The sequence below is a fragment of the Hypomesus nipponensis genome, chromosome 23 (genome assembly GCF_054491055.1).
Source record: "Hypomesus nipponensis isolate SF chromosome 23, ASM5449105v1, whole genome shotgun sequence".
Lineage (NCBI taxonomy): Eukaryota > Metazoa > Chordata > Actinopteri > Osmeriformes > Osmeridae > Hypomesus > Hypomesus nipponensis.
Genome location: NC_140383.1, coordinates 15,010,755 through 15,035,402, shown reverse-complemented (window position 1 = coordinate 15,035,402; position 24,648 = coordinate 15,010,755). Strand labels below are relative to the sequence as shown.

Below are 24,648 nucleotides of genomic sequence, written 5' to 3'. Positions count from 1 at the left end.
ATTTTTGGAATATATGGAAATATTCGAAATTGGCCCAATAAATATATTTTAGTTAAATATATGTAAATACATATTTTTTTATATATATATATGTTTTTTGGAATACATGCAAATATTCGAAATTGCCCCAATAAATATATTTTAATTAAATATATCAAAATATATATTTTTGAAAATATATTTTAATAAAAAATGTGAATTTATATGTCAATATATTTACTACTAACAACATGTTCATATAAGTTTTAAAAATTTTACATTTATTTAAACACATTTTAAATTTTTAAAACATTTTTATTTTAATTTATTTCTTTTTTTATCTGAGCTCAGCTATTTTTGAGTTGACCCAGTTGTCCCTTGGTGGCCTGTGGAAATTTCTTCAACAATGCGTCTGGGGGTAGAAGGATAAACACTTTGTTTAGGTTTAGCTATTAGATGAGATCAGTGTTTCAGCATAGTTAGCAACTGCATTTGTTTCAGTATATTTAAGAAACTGGCAACTGAGTGTGTAACTGTGTTAACATCACATTTCACATTGTAACATTATCACCACCTGACTGAATGTTAATTAAATCAATTGCCATCTCACCAAAAATAACATTGAGGGTGTTGGAGTCCAGTGCTTCCTGCTGCAGATCAGTCTCATCCCTTCTGGATTTTCCACCTAAGACAAAGTATAAATAGTACAGAATATTTCTGAGATTTCATTAGGGTTGTTTTTGGTGTAGTTATTTGTTTGTCTGTCTGTGTGCAGGAATACGTAACAACTACAGGCCAATTTTCAAGGACCTCAATACTGCACTAAACAGCATATGGCCTCGGTGAAGGTCTAAGCCCAACCCCTCCCCCACCCTTCATCTTTTGACATAAATACATTTTATTTTATTAATGCAGCCTATATGAAGCCTATATGAACAAAGGAAACAATACCTTTGAGGTTACTTTGAAGGAGGACGTCCACTGGAAACACCCCTAGCAGCAGAGTCCGGACCATAGCTGTTGCAGTTGATGCATGGACTGCTGCCTTCCAGGCATTTTTGTTGCATAGTATATGCGTGTTCTTCCCAATTTCAACTAAAGTGGAAATAAACACTAACTCAGTCATAAATCGACCATGTCTGTTGAATAGGGACAGTAACAAAGTTACTAGTGCTGTCAAACGATTAAAATATTTAATCGCGATTAATCGCATTAATGTCAGTTAACTCGCGATTAATCACAATTAATCGCACATTTTTATCTATTCTAAATGTCCCTTGATTTCTTTTTGTCCTTCAATTTCTTTTTTTCTTTTTGGAAAAGTGGTTCGGATTGCGTCGTGCAAATATATATATATTTTTAAACAACACTGCAATCGCCTGGCTTTGACGAGGGGGTGGAGAATTCGCATCAGCTGTGTGCTTGGCCATCAAGTGGTATTTCAGACTGGACATGCTGCCATGATAGCTCAGTTTACAACAACAAAACACACAGATCACTTTGGTCTTTTCAATGGAACCATTTGGCAACTTTTTAAAAGTAAACTTTCCATTCAGAATCTTTTTGGCATCCATTTCGGCGTCTCACGCTCGCCATCCACTCAAAACGTAACGTTAGCCTACTACCAGAGAATGTCTAATATCCGTAACCGGCTTTGCTACTACTCTTTAACCGGCTCGCAAGCCAAACAAGTGTGTGTGGTGTGCCTGTTGTTTTGTTTCCGGTCTAGCTAGATCCAGTGTGGTGTTGTAGTTTTTCTAACATCGGTAGTTGTTGCAACAGCATGTGAAAAAAACTACAAAGTTTGCTAGGCCAAAAAGAGCGTTAATCGCGCAATAAAAAAATTAACGATGTAGCTTGGTTTGCACATTTAAGACTAGCAATACTTAGTTTATACTAAAGTATAGTAGTTCTTGGGGGCACCACCTCTGATTTGTGAAAGGAGCAGAGGAACCTTATTTAATAATATTGAATAATAGCACTCGTAATAGTAAGTCTAATCTTAAGTAGGGAATTCTATGAAAGTAGAGCAGATCATATTACGTGAGAGATAAGCGAGTATTATACACAATGATTTATTTAAGAGAATGTAATTATAGTGAACACATACCAGATGACTTATGGGTAAGTTGGGCTAAAGCAGTACAGTAGGCCTAAATTCTAATGAGAACGCACTACAAAATGGTTGCGTAGCGCGCGTGTGGAGGGGGAGGGGGAGAAGTTGAGGAAGAGGTAGAGAGGAAGAGGCTTCTAGAGTAACAATGGACGATCAATGGAAACTGACCTAACGATGATTAAGTTAAATCATTTGTGAAATACAATCAAACATCAACAATTCAATCACAACATGCCAATATGTCACAAGTAAGAAATATTGCAAATCGCAGTTACTTTTGTCGGTTTGAAGAACGGAGTCAATGGTTCGTTATGTCCAACGAATAGAAAACGGAATCTCTCGTCAAAGTTCCGGGCGCTCAGTGAATGTGCAAGTTAAGAGGAATAGTTTAGAGAGTGACGCGTTCACCTCAGGTTAATCCTACGAACAAGCGGGGGTGATTGTACTTTTGGGGGTTTTATACTCCAAAGAACGGGGCTTATCCATGTGAAGGTGACCTCTCTCATTGGTCAGTTACTTCCACCTGGGCGTCGTCCTGGGACTTGCCCAGAGGTGTGAAGAGGCTGAAAGCTTTGAGTTCCGTTATCTCAAATGTCCATGGAATGCTTAAAACTTCAGAATATAACAAAACAACGTTCATAACTGGTTTTGTTAGTATGATACAATTATTTTGATACCAAGATTGACTGATTTAACTATACCAGAAGGGGAGTTATAATCAAACATCAATTAAACAACGTTCTAGGTAAATGAGAAAAACACACATTACAACACATCGACTATTGTCATTGAATAAGTGTCCATGAGCCATGTAGTCCTTGAGAATATGTTTGTAAATCCACACAAGAAAGTTCCTCCTTATAATCCTTTGTCTGATACTGTGAGACCATGTGGTCTCTGTTCCTGATCCCATGCTGGGTCAGGGCTTTGAAGCTCCTGCTCTGGGAGATAAGGACAAAGGGGGAAAGACCCTTTCCTCGTCGGGGGGTAGGGGAAAGGTGTGGATGGTACCATGCTTTGTCTGTGGACTCTCTGCTACAATGCCGTTAATTTGGGTTTGCGTTAACACCGTTAATAACGCGTTAAACTGACAGCACTAAAAGTTACATTTAAATGTTCCAATCGTCATTTCCGTTAAGTGCACTGATTTGATGTTCGATATGAGACGACACTATTATGTCGAAATCAGGGATAGAAATTACATTTTTGGTCCACCAGCCACAGTGGCCGGTGGACAAAAATGTAATTTCAAAATCTCCAAGCCACTCAATGTTTTTACCAGCCACTTTCTTGTTTTTAACCGACAATGTGTAACTGCATGTGAAAATTAATACTACAAGAGTAGTTTATTTAATCTCAGGTCTCAATGAAACACTGACACTTTCTCTTTCTCTGTTATACATACACAAACCACAAACTGATATACATTTAATTAAATGAGTAGGGCAGATTAAACAACAAACTAACATTCCTCCACCCATCCTCCCCACTCCCAGTATAATTTACTCTTGCTCATCAGAATCAGATTCTGAAGTTTCAGAGGTGCTTTCCTGAGCGTAGTAGCTTCGCTCTGAAGGGGCTTATTTTCCCGATAATGACAACGGCGTTCTGTACATTATCTTGCTTATTACACGGCTACTTGCCCAAAAAATAACTTAACACAGTGTGTCTTATTACAATTTATATGTTACCATTCGTTGTGTTGATCAGCAGGGAAATAGTTCGCCAAAGACGTTGAACTTTATAGACGTTGAACATTCTTTAGGCTTGAAATCAGCTGACGTCGCTAAGCAACGGAGTACGCTGGGGTTGAAAAGTTACTGGACTAATTGCGGAGTGCTACGAAAGACGTGAATCCGAGGCAAAAAGGCCACTTCTCTTGACAGCGGTCAGTTATACATAGCAACGGTCAGTTATCGAAAAATAATTGACCGCAGAACGTTGGGAAGCCCCATTCAAGTGAAGGGGCATTCTACAGTAGGGATGGGCGGGGTTAATCGAATATCCGGATATCCTAAAGTAAGTTAGTATTCGAATACTTTTTTCGAATACTTATGAGCGTAGTTTGATTTAAAAAATTGTTTTTATTGAAAAACTGTTGCATCATGTTGTGAATTCTAATAGTTGTGACGTTAGAAAATGATGAAAACCATCAAAAAAGGTAGGCTACGCCTGCGTTCTGCTGCGAGTCTCCTTTCATGTCATTTGGCGCTACAAGAAGCATAGTGTCCTGGCTAAGCAGTACCACGCAACAACCTCAGTTCCTGCAGTCTTTTCTACGCCGGCCTGCTCGTAAATCGACTCCGTACTACCCTCTCCCCTGAGCATGTTTACATGCTAATTCTCCTAAATAAAAATGCGTATGGCTAATGCAGTTGTGGCTTATTTATTTTCTTACCAGTAGCCATGTAGAGCTAGCGTAATCGGCTGTTTATGTTCGCAATGTGTGGTGGCGCACCGTATCCTATAGGATTCCGGTTCCAAGTTAATATCCAAGTTAATATGCAATATTTCTCCGTGTGTCTTTCGTTTTTATGGAGGATAGCCTACCCAATGTGTTTAATTTAGTCCAATGTAGCCTACTTTTTATTTCACATAATAATAGGCTAATCGCTTATCCGCCAAATTAAGAGCCTATAGGTCTGAAGACGCAGCGTTTTTTCAAGTTCATTGTCTTTTCGTCATGTTAATAAATTGATCTTTCATTTGTTTTCTTTATTCAACCCTTATTTAATCTAATAGTTTAACATTCCCAATTATTGCCAGAATGTGTGGGGGTTCATGTGTTTACTGTATGCTTTGCGTCACATCAGGCTAATTACATAATGGAACCACATTAATAAAATAGATTATACGGATATTCGAAAATAATTTCGGATACTATTCGAATAGTGAAATCAGTTCAAATCTCCATCCCTATTCTACAGCATTAAGAACAGCCGTGTAATCATTTTATTTACCCGCCACGGTGGCCGGTAAGTGAAGCGAGTTTACCCGCCACAACACAAAATCAACCGCATTTGGCTGGTGGCGGGTGCTCATTTCCATCCCTGGTTGAAATGTACACACCTTACAAGCAAGCACACAGTGCACTGCATGAAAGTGTACTGACAGAAGTACGCCATCTGAGACAGTGATTTTTTGCTGAATTATTATTATGGGCATACTGTTTTGTGTATGTACACTCACCGGCCACTTTATAAGGTACTAGCAAAAATGAATGCAGTGTAATACACCAGTCCAGCAATATGTCCCTTTCATTGACTGAAACGGGGTGGTCAAAGTAATATAAACGTGTTAATCCAACAGCACCACAAACTGGAGCATCCAAAATTACCACACAGTTGAATCAACATCTTTTTAAACTAGTTTTTAACAAATACTGAATATTCTAACATTCCTGAAGCTAAGGTTTATACAGGAGTGGTGTACTACAATTAGTTTTCACTAAGTGTACATAAAGTGCCCAATGAGTGAAGTTGTGGAATTCTACAAGCTACAACTTACTTGCGCTGGCTCAGAAGGCTGGCTCTGTTCAGGTATCTGAAAAGTGATTAAAAAATTAGGTATATATTAATTTCCTCTGTGGGCATAGAAGAAATGCAGGACTATCCCTTAATTTCAGTATCAACATTAAAATACTAAGGCATCAAGGAGTTGTGGTTAACACTATCTTAAGAATTTACTTGAGATGTATGGGCATCAATTAATCCAAAATGAATCGTAAAAGAACCATTAAATAACATGAATCTAAAAACACGTTGCTGACTTGGCTGCCTTGTCTGACATAGGTATGTCCTGTGCCTGCAAAAATCTGCATAAATGTACATCTTTTTGGGATTGAAAAGTAGTCCAGGGCTGCGTTTCCCGAAAGCGTTGTAAGCCTAAATTGATCGTAGAATCCATTGTAGGACGAATTTTAGTTTTACGGGCCGTTCCCAAAGACATCGTAGCTAAAGTGTCTCTTGAAAATTTGTAATTCTTTAAAGCGCATAGGTTACCCTACTCCTTACGAGCATATTTGGGAAACGCACGTAACAAATATCGATGGTTTAGTTTTTTGCTCGATCGTTGCTACGATCCATCGTTGTCGGGAAACACAGCTCAGATTAGTTTCAAAAGAATAATCCATCAAAAACAAAGAAATTGACCACCTACCATAGCTGCCACTGAGATGCCTGCTGCTGTGTTTTCTTGTTGCCCAGGTGTCTAAATTTAAAATGTAACTATTAAACTACACACGAATACACAACGTTTTGGTAACACTTTAGATGAGCTCACCAAATTCATAATTTATCAACCAATTCGTTACCTATTAGTTAACGGATTGTTCACCATTAGTTATTTATTGTTCATACAAAATGTATCATTAGTAAAGCATTTGTTCACACAGTTAGGGTTAGGGTTCAGGTTTAGGGTTAAGGTTTAGGGTTATGCTTTACTAATGCTTTACTAATGCTTTACTAATGATACATTTTGTATGAACAATAAATAACTAATAGTGAACAAACCCTTAACTAATAGCAAATTGGTTAATAAATTATGAATTTGGTGAGCTCATCTAAAGTGTTATCAACGTTTTTATTGGTAACACTTTAGAATAATGGTCCATTGTTAACAAGTAGCTATGCAGGAAGTAATAGGTAGTTCTACATTAACACCAAATTTAATACTATTAACTAATATTGAACCAAGATTAACTAAGCAGTAAGTAATAGCTAATTTACAACAAAGGTAGTTCCTTGGTAGGTATTTGGTTATTACTAAATAAATGTATCCTCCTGAGAACTACTTGTGAACTATCACCAATTAAGAAAGAATAACCAATTAATTACTGATCACAAAAGTAACATGTCTAAAAAGTGAAAAATTTTGTTGTTTTACTCTCAACATGGTCATAACTTTTCAGAAGCTTGTGCCTCAAATGGGTTCTTTGTGGAAACCAGTTTATGAATATTATATCCCCCCATTACTCTTACCAAAGGATGGACGGATGTTCTCTGTTTATTTCAAACTTACTAACAAAGTGTAATACAAATAATGATAATTTGTTTAACATTTTTTATAATTAGGAAATTATGCTGACACTCTCATGATTGAATTAGTTTACAAGTATGAGCTTGAGTGTCAGTTAAATGTCTCAGACTCCAAAGACCTACATTCATGTTACAGTAGCCGCCTGAGGAGGACTTCTCTTAAGGATATGAATATAAACATTGATATTCTCTTGTCAAAAACAATTTGCATCCTGCATTTATGTTGCGATAAGCGCAAAACCAAATCTTTCAGATTACAATGTGTGTTAGAATATCACTAGTGCCTCACAGAAATGTATGCCTGTACGGTATGTGTCAAATATAAAATTAAACTTATTATAGGCCTATTACTTGTGAAAACCAGTATAACTCCTCACTAATTACTCAAGCATTACCTTGTCATCCTGCAGGAACTACTTGTGATGTGGACCATTATTTTAAAGTGAAAAACATGTTAACTCCTCTCTAGTTACTCGAGCGTTACCTTGTTATCCTGCAGGAACTACTTGTGATGTGGACCATTATTTTAAAGTGACAAACATGTTAACTCCTCAATAAGTACTCAAGTGTTACATTGTCATCCTGCAGGAAATACTTGTGATGTGGACCATTATTTTAAAGTGACAAACATGTTAACTCCTCACTAATTACTCAAGTGTTACATTGTCATCCTGCAGGAACTACTTGTGATGAGGACCATTATTTTAAAGTGACAAACATGTTAACTCCTCACTAATTACTCAAGTGTTACATTGTCATCCTGTAGGAATTACTTGTGATGTGGACCATTATTTTAAAGTGACAAACATGTTAACTCTTCACTAATTGGGTGTGCTTTGCCTTCGGCAAGGGCACAACCATTGTTATCTCACATATATCTCGTCTCTCGTCTCGTCATCTTCCGCTTGTCCGGGGATCGGGTCGCGGGGGCAACGACCTAAGCAGGGAGGCCCAGGCTTCCCTCTCCCCGGCCACTTCCACCACCTCTTCCTGGGGGACCCCGAGGCGTTCCCAGGCCAGCCGAGTGACATAGTCCCTCCAGCGTGTCCTGGGTCTTCCCCGGGGCCTCTTCCCAGTGGGACGTGCCCGGAACACCTCACCAGGGAGGCGTCCAGGAGGCATCCTAATCAGATGCCCGAGCCACCTCAGCTGGCTCCTCTCGACGCGGAGGAGCAGCGGTTCTACTCTGAGCCCCTCCCGGATGACCGAGCTTCTCACCCTATCTCTAAGGGAGAGCCCGGACACCCTGCGGAGAAAGCTCATTTCGGCCGCTTGTATTCGCGATCTCGTTCTTTCGGTCACTACCCATAGTTCGTGACCATAGAGACCGTAGATCGACTGGTAAATAGAGAGCTTCGCCTTTCGACTCAGCTCCTTCTTCACCACGACGGACCGATGCAGAGCCCGCATCACTGCGGACGCCGCACCGATCCGCCTGTCGACCTCGCGCTCCATTCTTCCCTCACTCGTGAACAAGACCCCGAGATACTTGAACTCCTCCACTTGGTTCAGGATCTCCTCCCCGACCCGGAGATGGCACTCCACCCTTTTCCGGTCGATAACCATGGCCTCAGATTTGGAGGTGCTGATTCGCATCCCAGCCGCTTCACATTCGGTTGCGAACCGCTCCAGTGAGAGCTGAAGGTCACGGCCCGATGAAGCCAACAGGACCACATCATCTGCAAAAAGCAGCGACCCGATCCTGAGGTCACCAAACCGGACCCCCTCAACACCCTGGCTGCGCCTAGAAATCCTGTCCATATAGGTAATGAACAGAATCGGTGACATAGGGCAGCCCTGGCGGAGTCCAACCCTCACCGGAAACAAGTTCGACTTACTACCGGCAATGCGGACCAAACTCTGGCACCGGTCGTACAGAGACCGGACAGCCCCGATCAGGGAATCCGGTACCCCGTACTCTTGGAGCACCCCCCACATGAGCCCCCGAGGGACACGGTCGAACGCCTTTTCCAAATCCACAAAACATGTGTAGACTGGTTGGGCGAACTCCCATGTACCCTCCAGGACTCCGCGGAGGGTATAGAGCTGGTCCACTGTTCCACGGCCAGGACGAAAACCACATTGCTCCTCCTGAATCCGAGGTTCGACAATCCGGCGGACCCTCCTCTCCAGGACCCCCGAATAGACTTTCCCAGGGAGGCTGAGGAGTGTGATCCCCCTAAAGTTGGAGCACACCCTCCGGTCCCCCTTTTTAAAGAGGGGAACCACCACCCCGGTCTGCCAGTCCAGAGGCACTGTCCCCGATGTCCACGCGATGTTGCAGAGTCGTGTCAACCAAGACAGCCCTACAACATCCAGAGCCTTAAGGAACTCCGGGCGGACCTCGTCCACCCCAGGGGCCCTGCCACCGCGGAGCTTTTCAACCACCTCGGCGACCTCGGCCCCAGAGATAGGAGGGCCCCCCCCGATGTCCCCAGACTCTGCCTCCACGTCGGAAAACGTGTTGGTGGAATTAAGGAGGTCTTCAAAGTATTCCTTCCACCGATCCAGGACGTCCCCCGTCGAAGTCAGCAGCGCACCGTCCCCACCGTATACAGTGTTGACAGAGCAGCACATATCACATATATATTATTATTATTATTGTGAGAATGCTGTTAAGCATTCTCACTATTGCTTTTCAACTTCTCAGTTCTTCCGCCGTTTTTTGGCCTTTAACTAGTCCTGCACACTTTCACCGATTCCTACAATTTTTGTATCAAAACGTTCAGCTCCTTCAGGAGATGATGGCTATGACTTCTGGTATTTCTCACTTTTATACTTTTTAAAGAATTAAGGTTTTTGTGCAAATAAAAAATGTAGCTCCTTCTTGATTTTTATGATTGAGCAGCCAGCTGCTCTTTTTCTGATATTCAACTAAATTGTCAAACAAATTCCTCAGACGTTCACATAGTTTAACTTACAGAAACAAGTTATACCTTAAAATGTAGGAAAACTTGTCCTCATTCAGCCAATGTAACTACTAAACAGCTCACATTGACAGATTTTCAGCTTTGAGCCTTGAAGCGAGAGCAGCCTTTCAAATTCTCTCACTAACTTCAATGGAGAGGTGGATAAAATTCGTCAGAGAATTTCGAAAGTAGACGTGTTTTTAAACTGCCGGTAGAGTCGTATTTCTGACCGCACAGAATTTAAAAAGGACATGTCTGGTTTCGGGAGAGTCTTGGGTCTCGGAAAATATCCTCATTTTTTGGATTGGACGTATAGTTTTGCGTGTAGGTTAACTTGTTTGAGGTGTGGATTCTTGCTAAATTTCTGGTATTCTCTGCCCTCAGCGCATTAGCAGCCATAGCTGCACCATCACCGTGGCAACCACACAAACAAGCGCCAGTCTCTTACACAGGTGATTGGTATTAGCTGATTAGTGGAGACAAGACAAGCGATTCAGTCAACTCGTCTCATTAAAAGACTAAGAGCACCACAACACAACTACTACCACTACTGATACTGCTATATCTTATGCCACACTACGAACTACTAATTCTGAAGTTGCTGCTAATCAAATCAAATCAAATGTATTTGTATAGCCCTTTTTACACGCAAGCATGTCACAGAGGGCTTCACATACGCCCATAGAACTGCCCCTCAACCAACCTAAACCCTCAAGGAAGACAAGGAAAAACTCCCAGAAAAACTCCCAACGGGAGAAAAAATTGAAGAAACCTTGGGAGGAGCAATTCAGAGAGGGATCCCCTCCTCCAGAGACGGTTGGCAAGAGAGAGGAGCAGAACACAAGCTAAACATAGTCATACAGTGTCACTGGGTTTTGAAACACCAAAAATCCATTGTTCGGCTTTATAGACGTTGGATGGGACCTGGAAACTCGCTGTTGGCCGTCATGGAGGCTGGTTTCCGGTTGACGACCTGGTCCAGCGTTGGTAGACCGACGACCAGGCAGGTCCTGACAGCTCAGACCCCCCACACCACAAGGGATGTGTGGGGGGGACAGAGAGGAGAACAGGGATTAGAGAATACCAGGAGCAGCTAACAGTTTCAGTCGTAATAGAATGAGATCCCCACCGGTCAAGTGTGGACTTGTGCAGCAATTTAACAAAGCTAAGAGGGTATTTGATGCAGCCCCACACACCAAGACAGCGACAGCCCCCCTTGGTTGGAACATGAAATCTGTTCCAGGGGAAACAACTAGTAAACTCCAACAAGTAAACTATAACAATTAAAATATACAGCAACGGAACTATTACAGTAACAATATACAATAACAGGTTTACTTTATTTGTAACATTTAAATGGGCAGTGTGAACACAAGCTAAAATTAAAATTTAAAAGTTACATGTGATACACACATAGGCAAACGCACACCCCAGGTTTACATAGAAAGTACACACATTTAACAATCATAGGATTGACTAAACAGGAACGTTTTTAATCTAGTTTTAAATGTCGAAACAGTATCAGCCTCCCTAATTGAGACAGGTAATTTGTTCCAGAGAAGAGGTGCTCTATATGAGAACGCCCTACCTCCAGCAGTTTTTTTCTTAATTTTGGGTATTACCAGATAGCCGGCATCTTGAGATCTTAGAGTCCTTGCGGGGCAATAGGGTGCAAGGAGACCGGAGAGGTACAGTGATGCCAATCCATGTAGAGATTTGTAAGTTAGTAGTAAAACTTTGAAATCAGCTCTGGCTTGGATAGGGAGCCAGTGTAAAGAGATAAGAGTAGATGTTATATGATCAAACTTTCTTGTTTTTGTCAATAGTCTAGCAGCAGCATTTTGTACCCGCTGTAAATTTTTCAAGTAGGTAATTGGGAGGCCAGAGAACAACACACTGCAGTAGTCCAATCGGGACGTAACAAAAGCATGTATTAGTTTTTCAGCATCATCCTTTGAGAGGAATTTTCGTATTTTGGCAATATTGCGTAGATGGAAAAATGCAGTTCTGGTGATTTGTTTAATATGGTACTCAAACGAAAGGTCTGGGTCCAATGTGACTCCTAAATTTTTTACCAACTGGCTTTGAGATACTTTGACACCATCTAAGTTGAAGGTCAGATTGGATAAATTATTTCTGTATTTTTTAGGGCCAAAAATTTGAACCTCGGTTTTATCCGAATTAAGAAGAAGGAAATTTGCTGTCATCCAAGTTCTCAACCCGGAAACACATTTTTCCATAGCATGTGGAAATTCTCCAGGCTTTATGGACATGTATAGTTGAGTATCATCTGCATAACAGTGAAAATTTACCCCAGAGCTTCTAATTATGTTTCCTAAAGGCAACATATAGAGTGAAAATAACAGAGGGCCTAGAACTGAACCCTGTGGTACTCCGTATTTTACAGTAGTGCTCCTGGATGAGCAACCATCATAGTGGACATATTGTGATCTATCAGATAGATACGATCTAAACCACTGAAGTGAAGTACCAGAGATCCCAACATAGTTCTCCATACGCTCCAGGAGAATCTCATGATCCACAGTGTCAAATGCTGCACTAAGGTCTAGAAGAACCAGAACAGAGATAGAGCCCGCGTCAGAGGCTAATAATAGATCATTGACTACCTTAGCTAATGCAGTTTCAGTGCTGTGGTGAAGACGAAATCCAGACTGGAGAGGTTCATAAAGCTGATTTGAGGAGAGGTGCTCAGTTAGCTGTTGTGCCACAGCTTTTTCTAAAATTTTGGAGAGAAATGGCAAATTTGAAATTGGCCTATAGTTGCTAATACAACCTGGATCCAGGTTTGGTTTTTTAAGAAGGGGCTTAATAATAGCTTGTTTGAAATTGTCAGGGACTTGTCCAGTTACAATAGATTCATTAATAATACTAAGCATGGAAGGTCCAATAATAGGGAGAAGTTCCCTACAAAGTTTGGCAGGGAGGGGATCAAGAAGGCAGCTGATGGGTTTCGAGGAATCTACCAGCTCGATGAACGCTTCCATAGAAATAGGGTTAAAGTGGGTAAGAGCCTCAACATGCAGCATGCTGGGTATAGAGTCAAATTCTGTGTTGATGGCCACTCCTCCAGGCCTAGTCTGTAGTTTGTCCCTTATTGCATAGATTTTTTGGTCAAAGAAATCTTTCACACCTATTAGTCCGTTTGCTTGGTCCGAATCAGTGGATGAGTTGCTACTTTGTTGCATTTTTCATTAGGTCCGGTTAGTGTTCACACGGTCCTGTTTTAAGCGAACCAACGTTTGAAAAAAAACTGACATAAAAAAAAACTATGACACGCGGTCATACAGGTTGTTAATCTATTGGCCAGAAAATGTGTGAGGGAAAATCACTTCCTTGTCACAAACAACAATGGAGCAACAGCAGCGTATTGCGATCGCAATACTATCTTTAATTGTTATTTGGTGTTGCACGACCACGTTTTTTGGGTTGCTCGTTGGTCTTTTACTCAGGATTATATCCAGGTTATCAAACCATGGGAATGATATGTTTTCGTCTGACGAGCTACCACTTTTCCATAGAACATCACGCACTTTTAGCTGTCTAAGTTTGTAACTTTCAACCAACATTGGTCCACTGTGCAATATTGACGCTTTATTTCAGTACCTAGGCCTATATCACTAAATCATTTAAATACCTCGCTACTCTGTCTCCACAAGTATCTCTGCAATATGATCATCAGACCATATTTGCCGTTCCTTCACTTCATCATTGCCCCACGCTTTCCCTCAATAATTTCGCTGCTAATGAACGGCTGTCTCCGCCAAGTGTAAATTCCTTTTTCAACCCACAATGCACTACATTTTGGTTTGCTTCCTGGAATAGGTCAATATTGAGTCCAATTACGTTCACACCTAAAGCGAACCGAACCATGGTTCACTTGGAACCGGACCGAGTCCCATCTTTTTAAGGGGACCATGGTTCGGTTGTTTGGTCCGCACTAGAGTTCGAATGCGTGTTCTCACCTCTCCAAACGAACCGTACTTTCAGAGAAAACGGACCATGGTCCGATTGAAACGGACCAAACATGTCAGGTGTGAAAGCACCCTAAGAAATCATTGGGAGAGAGATCTGAACTAACACAGAGTGTACTTTTCTTAGTGAGTTTTGCAACAGTATCAAATAGGAACTTTGTGTTGTGTTTGTTCTTACTAATCAATTTCGAGAAATATTCTGATCTGGACCTGATGAGGACTTGCTTTTACTCAATTTGGCTGTCCTTCCAGGCCAGGCGGAAAACCTCCAATTTAGTGGTACGCCACTTATGCTCTAATTTTCGAGTGGACCTCTTGAGAGTGCGGCTTTCCTCTGAATACCATGGAGCCATTTTCTTGTCTTTTCTTTTCCTTGGTTTGAGTGGGGCAACAGAATCTAGGGATAACTGAAGAACCAAATTCAGATCCCTTGTTTTAGCATTTAATAGGGAGGACAGACCAAAAATTTCCTATCAGTTTTGCTCCGTTTTTCTTTCAATTCCGTATGTAACCTAACGTAACTTAAACTAATCCGAAGTCAGATTTCAGTTACCTCTTTTAGTTTTCTCACAAATCCAGTTTTTAGGCGTGATTTTAGGTCATTTTTTGAAACGTTCCACCGCTTTAAACCTTGAGTTTTGTGGCACCGAGAAGCTGTCAAGCTCCCTTTAAGAACGCCATTGTTCTACGTCATAGAGCTCTGCTTCTAGCCAGGGCGGGAAATATGACTTACATTTGTCATTTAGCAGATGCTCTTATTAGATTCTCTGCTCTTATCCAGACTTACATTCTTTGTACATTGCGAGCTAATGCGGTGTCCAGTACTTCGCTATAAATAATTATGTTAAATCGAGACCACAAATATGCGAATGTTTGTCACGTTTAGCATTACTGCTGTAATGTAATTTTTTGGCCACTTGAGGGTGTATTTAACGTTGAACAGGGTGTTTGTGTGTGCTTGTTGTGACATTGCCCATTATTTTCAAATACCTTGATTTGAACACGTCTGTTTGTGTATGATGGACAAAAAGTATACACTAATCGTATTATAAATAATATACTTTATTTATAGGGATATGAAACCTATGGTCCAAAATGTAGTCATTGCCTGTGAAAAAAACCTACAGGTTGATAGCTCTCAGAGGACAATTGGGCACCTCTGCATCAATGGTGAAGGTTCAGGGGAGCAACTTTTATCTATTACTTCTATACTAACTATGACAGTTTGTCTTAACAGGGAGTCACCCCATTACAGGGCCCCCTGTCTCATATCACCAAACTGTACTTCTTCTAATCCTACCTGTATCTACTTTTATAGACATTGTCTGTTTTAATATTGCAAAGCCAAGTCTGTCCTTGCCGCACAGGCCCACTTGATCAGACAACCCAATGCTAAAACCAAACAAATACTAGTACTACTTACCCAATGCAGCTATCAGATATTATGGCAGACCATTTGGCTTAACAGGGAGTCACCCCCTTCTGTCTCATATCTCAAAATGGTCCATTATGAATATCCTCAAGCTACCACAAAGCCTGAATATTACATACCGATAGCTAAATGACACACTGCAAAGCTAAGTCTGTCAGTGCCGCACAGGCCCACTTGATCAGACAACCCAATGCTAAAACCAAACAAATGACTACTAACCCAATACAGTCTGAATATTACATACCCATTGCAAGACTACAAACCTAAATAGGTTCCTTTCACAGATGTCCGAGCTGAGGCGAGAACTTCAGCTCTTCTATCTGGATCTAACCCTGACAACCATTTCCAGGACCTATTCTGCTTAAACATGACCATACCCTCTAATGCTATTTTACTTGCCCTGAACTTTGATCTAATCAAATAATCAAATATCCCAAAATCCCTCTCGCATGAAACATTTGTTTTGGGCACTGATCTGAGGACATGATACTGATCTTCAGACACATCATCATACCGTCCATGTTCCAAGTGGTCCGCTACCAACCTACAGCAAACTTTCACTAAACCAGCAAATACAAGTTTTAGAACTTGTTGAGTCATAGCATCAAACTCTTCTGACGTCGACTCCAACAACTTATCTAAGATGGGTCCTCTGTGGATGTCTACATCCTCAAACAGAGTGACCTCACCCTTCATAAACTGCCTGCTGTCTGCCTGCCACTCTCTAAGCTTTATAACAGGCGTTCTATACCTATCATTCATTGCTAATACATGTTCAGTAGGCAGGGCCTCCCATATATGGGAACACTTTCTGGGGCCCTGCCGTGGTGAGGCCCAGCCGCGATGCCAGCAATAATCATGTTCGTCCTAAATATTTTAAGAAATTATAACCAATTTTATTTTGAACTGAAATACTCACGATTAGGGCCTACTTAAAAAAAGCAAACATAAACATTGTATTGTTGGCTTAACCGGTGAAGACCTCACCCTTTGTAACGAGTGGTGCGAACGCAGGGTTGGACCAAGTGTTGATTATTAAACAGAGTCAGGGTACAGGACAGACTACACAACATAACGCTAGACCAAGTTAGCCGGTGACAATGCTAGACAATGGTTGTTGTTGCTTGCTTTCCAGTCAACTTCGAAAGATGCTCCCAGCCAGGCTGCAGAGACCATCAATATATCTATGGCAGAGACGAGCAGCAGTAGCCACGATGCTAGCCAAGAGGAAGCTAGTTAGAGCAAAGCTGACACTGAGAAAGTGCATGTTCTGCATTGCTCATTGCTCTGAGGATATTCTGCACTTTACCATAACCACTTAACTGTGGCAGGAGGAGAAAGGTCCTTAAGTAAACTCAAAATCATAAAAATTACTTGTGCTCCACAATGAGCCAGGAGAGGCTGAATCACAATACTTGCCATTGCGTGTGAAATGGCTAAACAAGTTGACTTCAAATACATTATAAAAGACTGCATCCAGAAAGACAAGGAAGATAGCTGTATAATAGGCAAAGATGAAGACAGGTAAATTGCATTTTATACTAGAAAATGTGGTGTGAGTGTAGCAGATCTCGGTGTGTCAAATTGTTATTTTTATGTGTGTGTGTGTCTGGCCCGGCGCCACACAAGTTGTTAAGGCCTCTCAGTTATATTTATTAAACTTTATGTTTAAGTTTTATGTATAAAGATGTATTTGTTTTTCTATAATGTAGCTCCCATCACTGAGTAAGTCTCTCTCAGTTAACATATGTTTTATGTAGAGAGAGAGAGAGCACACGTACATGCGTTAATAAGTAGCCTAAAGACCTATTAGGGGGGCCCATTCACTGAACCTTTTCAGGGGCCCAGCCATTTCCATGGGCGGCCCTGCCAGTAGGCCTACAGTGTTTGGTCATTTAAATTCTCTCTCTGTTTTGAGCTCTGCATTTACCTGCTCGAACACTTGCAAATTCCCTTTACATCCAACTTCAAGGTGATCTATGTGCAGTAGCTCAAACACCCCACCGAGACACGATTCTTTATCACTAACTCTGACTAAATGATTGAATCGTTTCATCAGTTTACTTACAGCAGTATGTACTCTGTTCCATATTTTATCATCAAAGTAATGTTCGTGGAGTTTAAAGTTATTTGTAATTATATTAAACGTTACAAGGTGCACTGGCATTTGAAATACTAGGTTACGCTACGCGTGATAATGTCGATCATGATCCCATTTGTTAAGGTTTCTAATGGTAATTTACCACAAAATGATACCTAAACTTTTGCAAGTGGCTATGTGTTGCTCCCCCTCACCTATGAATGCAATTTCAGTAGTTCTTGTTTTTTTATCTGCCATAGAATTTCTTTTCCATTGATTGCCAGAAAGAAAGAATATTCGCGCTTTTTTAAAAATAGTTTTGCATTTCCTGACAGACAAAAAAGGTAATGATTGGTTCCGATTTGTGCTACGTGACAACAGCATTTGCATATCACAACCATGAATCATTTCGGTAGAAACATGTATTTAAAAAGTCACCAAGAGTGGGTTTTATATTACCAACGTTTGTTTTTTGATCTGCATACTGTAAATATACATGTAAAGTGTCTAAAATATATATGTTTTAAACCAGTAACCATGACCGATACTTGCATCCACATACGGGTATATATAATAAGGCTAGTAGCACATTCTATGATGTGAATCAGTTGATTGAGCATTGGAAGCAGGCTAGCATGAATCAAGCGCGGGAGTTACAGGGGCTCAAAACGTCTGACGTCACAGGTTTCTGAAAGACTCATTCAGGGAGCCAAAACATAACATGTATGTCTTTCGATTTTCTTTAAAATTTGACTGATGACGTCTTTATACGTAACCTTGCTTTCCAGGAAGTGTCAGGGTGGTGCCGACATGCGGGAAAAAGTTACAAGGGAAAAACCAACATTTTTCTCAATAGAACGTTCAGATTTCAATGCATTCCTATGGGATTTTCATCAACATGTCTTCAACTTGATTTTTCTCAAAATGTATATGTTTTAAAATTGACTAAATATACCTTATTTTGAAGAAAACAACCTACTCTTTCATTTAAGATATGTCTCCCGGTGGTGCCGACCTTCTATGAAAGGTAGCCAAAGCAGCAAAAACTATAAACATTATTTTCATATACTTTCTCAATGTGCATTGCAACCAACATTTGATAGCATTAAGGGGTAAGTGTCTACATGTTAACTGGCATGTTTGTTTTTAATATCTCGCTAGTAGTCGCTAGTTATAGAGCTAAGAAAAGGACGTGGACCTTAAAATTCCGGTGCCAGATTTCTCAGTGGCGTTCTTAGCTACATTCAGGCTAACTTAGCATTCGATTCAATGCGTCTTCTACCGGCGTTCCACAGTATTTGACAGTTGGTTAGCTTTGGCCAAAAATGACGCGTTCTATTGTCCTCCCTACATTTAATGATTTATTTGGGACGTCCAGTGCTTCTAGTGCAGCAGGTAGAATATTAGCCAGTTCCATAGCTGTGTTTGGGGTTATGCAGCGGCTAGTAGAAATAATAATAATAATATCTAATATCTCTTGCTAACTACTATGCTAATGCTACTGTTTTGTTCTACTACACCACTGAGTGCGTTCACTTGACCATGAGTAGGGAGGACAATAGAACGCTTCATTTTTGGCCAAGGCTAACCAACTGTCAAATACTGTGGAATGCCGGTAGCAAACGCATTGAATCGAATGCTAAGTTAGCCTGAATGTAGCTAAGAACGCCACTGAGAAATCTGGCACCGGAATTTTAAGGTCCACGTCCTTTTCTTAGCTCTATAACTAGCGACTACTAGCGAGATATTAAAAACAAACATGCCAGTTAACATGTAGACACTTACCCCTTAATGCTATTAAATGTTGGTTGCAATGCACATTGAGAAAGTATATGAAAATAATGTTTATAGTTTTTGTTGCTTTGGCTACCTTTCATAGAAGGTCGGCACAACCGGGAGACATATCTTAAACGAAAGTTTAGGTTGTTTTCTTCAAAATAAGGTATGTTTAGTCAATATTAAAACATATAACGCTACATTTTGAGAAAAATCAAGTTGAAGTCATGTTGATGAAAATCCCATAGGAATGCATTGAAATCTGAACGTTCTATTGAGAAAAAGGTTGGTTTTTCCCATGTAACTTTTTTCAGCATGTCGGCACAACATTGACACTTCCTGACATGCTAGGTTACGTATAAAGACGTCTTCAGTCAAATTTTAAAGAAAATCGAAAGACATACATTTTATGTTTTGGCTCCCTGAATGAGTCTTTCAGAAACCTGTGACGTCAGACGTTATGAGCCTCTGTAACTCCCGCGCTTGATTCATGCTAGCCTGCTTTCAATGCTCAATCAACTGATTCACATTATACGTGGTGCTTTTAGCCGTACTATATATACCCGTATGTGGATGCAAGTATCGGTCATGGTTACTGGTTTAAAACATATATATTTTAGACACTTTACATGTATATTTACAGTGTGCAGATCAAAAAACAAACGTTGGTAATATAAAACCCACTCTCTTGGTGACTTTTTAAATACATGTTTCTACCGAAATGATTCATGGTTGTGATATGCAAATGTTGTTGTCACGTAGCACAAATCGGAACCAATCATTACCTTTTTTGTCTGTCAGGAAATGAAAAACTATTTTTTTTAAAGCGCGAATATTCTTTCTTTCTGGCAATCAATGGAAAAGAAATTCTATGGCAGATAAAAAAAAACAAGAACTACTGAAATTGCATTCATAGGTGAGGGGGAGCAACACATAGCCACTTGCAAAAGTTTAGGTATCATTTTGTGGTAAATTACCATTAGAAACCTTAACAAATGGGATCATGATCGACATTATCACGCGTAGCGTAACCTAGTATTTCAAATGCCAGTGCACCTTGTAACGTTTAATATAATTACAAATAACTTTAAACTCCACGAACATTACTTTGATGATAAAATATGGAACAGAGTACATACTGCTGTAAGTAAACTGATGAAACGATTCAATCATTTAGTCAGAGTTAGTGATAAATAATCGTGTCTCGGTGTGGTGTTTGAGCTACTGCACATAGATCACCTTGAAGTTGGATGTAAAGGGAATTTGCAAGTGTTCGAGCAGCTAAATGCAGAGCTCAAAACAGAGAGAGAATTTAAATGACCAAACACTGTAGGCCTACTGGCAGGGCCGCCCATGGAAATGGCTGGGCCCCTGAAAAGGTTCAGTGAATGGGCCCCACTAATAGGTCTTTAGGCTACTTATTAACGCATGTACGTGTGTGCTCTCTCTCTCTCTACATAAAACATATGTTAACTGAGAGAGACTTACTCAGTGATGGGAGCTACATTATAGAAAAACAAATACATCTTTATACATAAAACTTAAACATAAAGTTTAATAAATATAACTGAGAGGCCTTAACAACTTGTGTGGCGCCGGGCCAGACACACACACACATAAAAATAACAATTTGACACACCGAGATCAGCCACACTCACACCACATTTTCTAGTATAAAATGCAATTTACCTGTCTTCATCTTTGCCTATTATACAGCTATCTTCCTTGTCTTTCTGGATGCAGTCTTTTATAATGTATTTGAAGTCAACTTGTTTAGCCATTTCACACGCAATGGCAAATATTATGATTGAGCCTCTCCTGGCTCATTGTGGAGCACAAGTAATTTTTATGATTTTGAGTTTACTTAAGGACCTTTCTCCTCCTGCCACAGTTAAGTGGTTATGGTAAAGTGCAGAATATCCTCAGAGCAATGAGCAATGCAGAACATGCACTTTCTCAGTGTCAGCTTTGCTCTAACTAGCTTCCTCTTGGCTAGCATCGTGGCTACTGCTGCTCGTCTCTGCCATAGATATATCGATGGTCTCTGCAGCCTGGTTGGGAGCATCTTTCGAAGTTGACTGGAAAGCAAGCAACAACAACCATTGTCTACACTGTCAGAAATAAAGGTACGGTTGAGGTCCATTTATGTTCTGTGTGGTACAACTGCTGGTGTTGTACCCCTAAAGGGTCATAGTTGATCCATAAGGTACACATTTGTACTTTTTCTAGGTTGAAAGGGTACAAACGTGAGAAAGGGTTCATGCCTGTAACGTTTTTCGAACATTTAGGGTACAATAAGAAAGATGTCAGAGTGTGACCCATGGTGTGACCAAAATTATGTTGGGGGATGGGATGGCTTGTGCCTCAGGGCTGTCAAGGAAATAACGCAGTTATCAAATTCATTACCTAGGCTATTAGAAAACAATACATTGAATTAAAATCACTCTGTGAAATCAACAATGAATAGCGATATAAGAATTGGACAGTAAAAAATATTTATCTCCGAGGCAACATTGAATGTTGACTTTTGAATGAGGGAGTTCACACATGCGCAGTGGTTGTAGCACTTTGCCTCTCCCAACGGTCTCTGGCGCGAAAAGTAGAGAACAATGGAGTTTTCAACGGAGGAGCTGCTCCAGAAGTTGAAGGATGCCGGTTTTATTCTGACTGAAGAAGAAACACAAAGATTCAAAGGTAACGTTGATGTTAAGTTGATATAGTGCGTTATATGTTGCATGTTAAAGTAACCTTGCTTTTTCTACAGGATGTGTATATTTATTTTCTTTAATTTCTAACCTTAATTTCTTCTGAAAAATGATTCTGTGCATGCCTATTTTGGTTATTCTTTTCAGACAATGAAGTGGATGGAGAGACAGTCTGCTGCTTGACCGAACATATGGTGGCATTTCTTTTTTCTGGGTCATTTAAAAAGCAACTTAAATTCAACACATTTGTACAGGAGCTACAGCATGTAACACTTACTTTAGTACCAGTGCCAGATGTTAACACTGAGCAACCTTTGACAACAGACAGGTAGGTTTTTTATACTTTAAAGTATGACAATGAATGTATTATTGCCTTGGTTGCTAATTAGAATTGTGTTTTTCATCCCTCCCTTCCCCATCCCTTATAAGAAATGAGGCAAGTGGAAGACTGCCTCTTGGTTTTCTTATTCCTCCTTTCCCGAGAGATCTTCAGACCAGACTTGACAAAAGGGAAGCATGTCAGAAGTCCAGCAAAGATCGACATACAATCATTCGTGTTCTGTATGAAGCAGTTATAGAACACACAATGTAAGTCAGTATGTCTTTTATTTATGTAACATGTTAGAAAACCCATGTTTGTTGTCGTCACTATCATTGCATAAAAGTAATATCAACTAGATAGGTATTATGAGGTGAGAAAATGTAAATCAGTTAAGATGCGGGCCAAATGTGTGCTTCAAATGGCAGTGTGTTGATAGAGTATAAATGGCTTTATTTCATTAATTTAGTCTTTCTTACAGGTATCCCAACAACATCCCATTTTCATCACTACCATTAGCGCTACAGAGATGTATTGTTAGTGTATATGGAAGTGAAGGCACATTTCATAGCATGCAGCGTGTTTCAGGGGTCATTATTAACAGTGTAAAATATGCATGTAAAGATGTATTCATTGTTGATTATGTGCATGCAGAGAATATTCCTCTTTTTTTCTTAATCAAATACATTTTCAATATTGACACACTGTGGCTTCTTTGTGGTAAGCTTCTTGTCCCAATGTGTTATGATTCACACCTGCATGCATATACAGTCAAAGTTGATCCTCAATGGAGTGTAATAAGACCGGGACAAGAAATTGACTTTCAGTCCTTGGACATGTACAATAGTGATGATAAGTTGTATGTTAGCCTTAGAAACATTTGAAAGTCTTAAAATGATTGTCTTAAAACGGGAAAAGGGTAAAAAGCTGTTGTTCAGTGGAATGTTCTTTTGCATTGATCTATTTTACATTATTAGGAATCCATTGTTATACATTTAATGTGTGACTTGAAAGGTTACCAAGTTAAAATATATATTGGTAAATGTATTGTGTTGCATTTATGTATTTTACATTAAAAAAAATGTAATTTTGACATTCTGATACAAAATGTGTTTTTGCTGTGATATTTTCATATAAATTGTAATGTGATACTGACACAATTGTATAGTAATTTACAATTGTATGAGTTAATGTTAAAACTGTAACAAAAGTAATTGATGAATGTAAAAAAAAAAAAGATTAATAAAGTTTTAAAAAAATTATTTTTGACTGTTTCTCATGTTGTACTGAGTACAAATTTGCCATCACAAGGTACAAAGTGCTTGTCACTGGGGCAGTACCCTCTAAAGGCCTAATGTGTACCATTTCCAAGGATACATTTTAGTCCTAGAGCATTTAGGTCCGTTATTGTCCCCAGGGGTACACATTTGTTCCCAAAAGGTACAAACTGTAAGAGAACAAGTATGTACCCTTGTAAAGGGGTACAATTGGTGTACCTTCGAGGGTACTGCCCCAGTGACAAGCTGTTGGACCCCTTAAGGTACAAATTTTGCACATTATTTCTGACAGTGTAGCATTGTCACCGGCTAACTTGGTCTAGCGTTATGTTGTGTAGTCTGTCCTGTACCCTGACTCTGTTTAATAATCAACACTTGGTCCAACCCTGCGTTCGCACCACTCGTTACAAAGGGTGAGGTCTTCACCGGTTAAGCCAACAATACAATGTTTATGTTTGCTTTTTTTAAGTAGGCCCTAATCGTGAGTATTTCAGTTCAAAATAAAATTGGTTATAATTTCTTAAAATATTTAGGACGAACATGATTATTGCTGGCATCGCGGCTGGGCCTCACCACGGCAGGGCCCCAGAAAGTGTTCCCATATATGGGAGGCCCTGCCTACTGAACATGTATTAGCAATGAATGATAGGTATAGAACGCCTGTTATAAAGCTTAGAGAGTGGCAGGCAGACAGCAGGCAGTTTATGAAGGGTGAGGTCACTCTGTTTGAGGATGTAGACATCCACAGAGGACCCATCTTAGATAAGTTGTTGGAGTCGACGTCAGAAGAGTTTGATGCTATGACTCAACAAGTTCTAAAACTTGTATTTGCTGGTTTAGTGAAAGTTTGCTGTAGGTTGGTAGCGGACCACTTGGAACATGGACGGTATGATGATGTGTCTGAAGATCAGTATCATGTCCTCAGATCAGTGCCCAAAACAAATGTTTCATGCGAGAGGGATTTTGGGATATTTGATTATTTGATTAGATCAAAGTTCAGGGCAAGTAAAATAGCATTAGAGGGTAT

The 24,648-nt window shown here is 40.1% G+C and overlaps 2 long non-coding RNA genes across 3 annotated transcripts; one reads left to right on the top strand and one right to left on the bottom strand.

Annotated features, from left to right (window-relative positions):
* Window positions 1–233: 233 nt before the first annotated feature.
* On the bottom strand, window positions 234–13,877 carry LOC146234364 (uncharacterized). Of its 2 annotated transcripts, none has more exons than XR_014741836.1 (6): window positions 10,965–13,877; window positions 6,254–6,304; window positions 5,603–5,638; window positions 931–1,074; window positions 590–664; window positions 234–391 (listed from the first exon to the last, which is right to left on the bottom strand). It is a non-coding gene; the product is annotated as an uncharacterized LOC146234364 (long non-coding RNA). The 2 variants fall into 2 exon arrangements; XR_014741835.1 differs by lacking the exon at window positions 10,965–13,877 and adding an exon at window positions 10,068–10,421.
* Window positions 13,878–21,203: 7,326 nt separating this feature from the next.
* On the top strand, window positions 21,204–23,494 carry LOC146234363 (uncharacterized). The gene is made up of 4 exons (XR_014741737.1): window positions 21,204–22,014; window positions 22,173–22,353; window positions 22,455–22,613; window positions 22,826–23,494. It is a non-coding gene; the product is annotated as an uncharacterized LOC146234363 (long non-coding RNA).
* The last annotated feature ends 1,154 nt before the right edge of the window (window positions 23,495–24,648 follow it).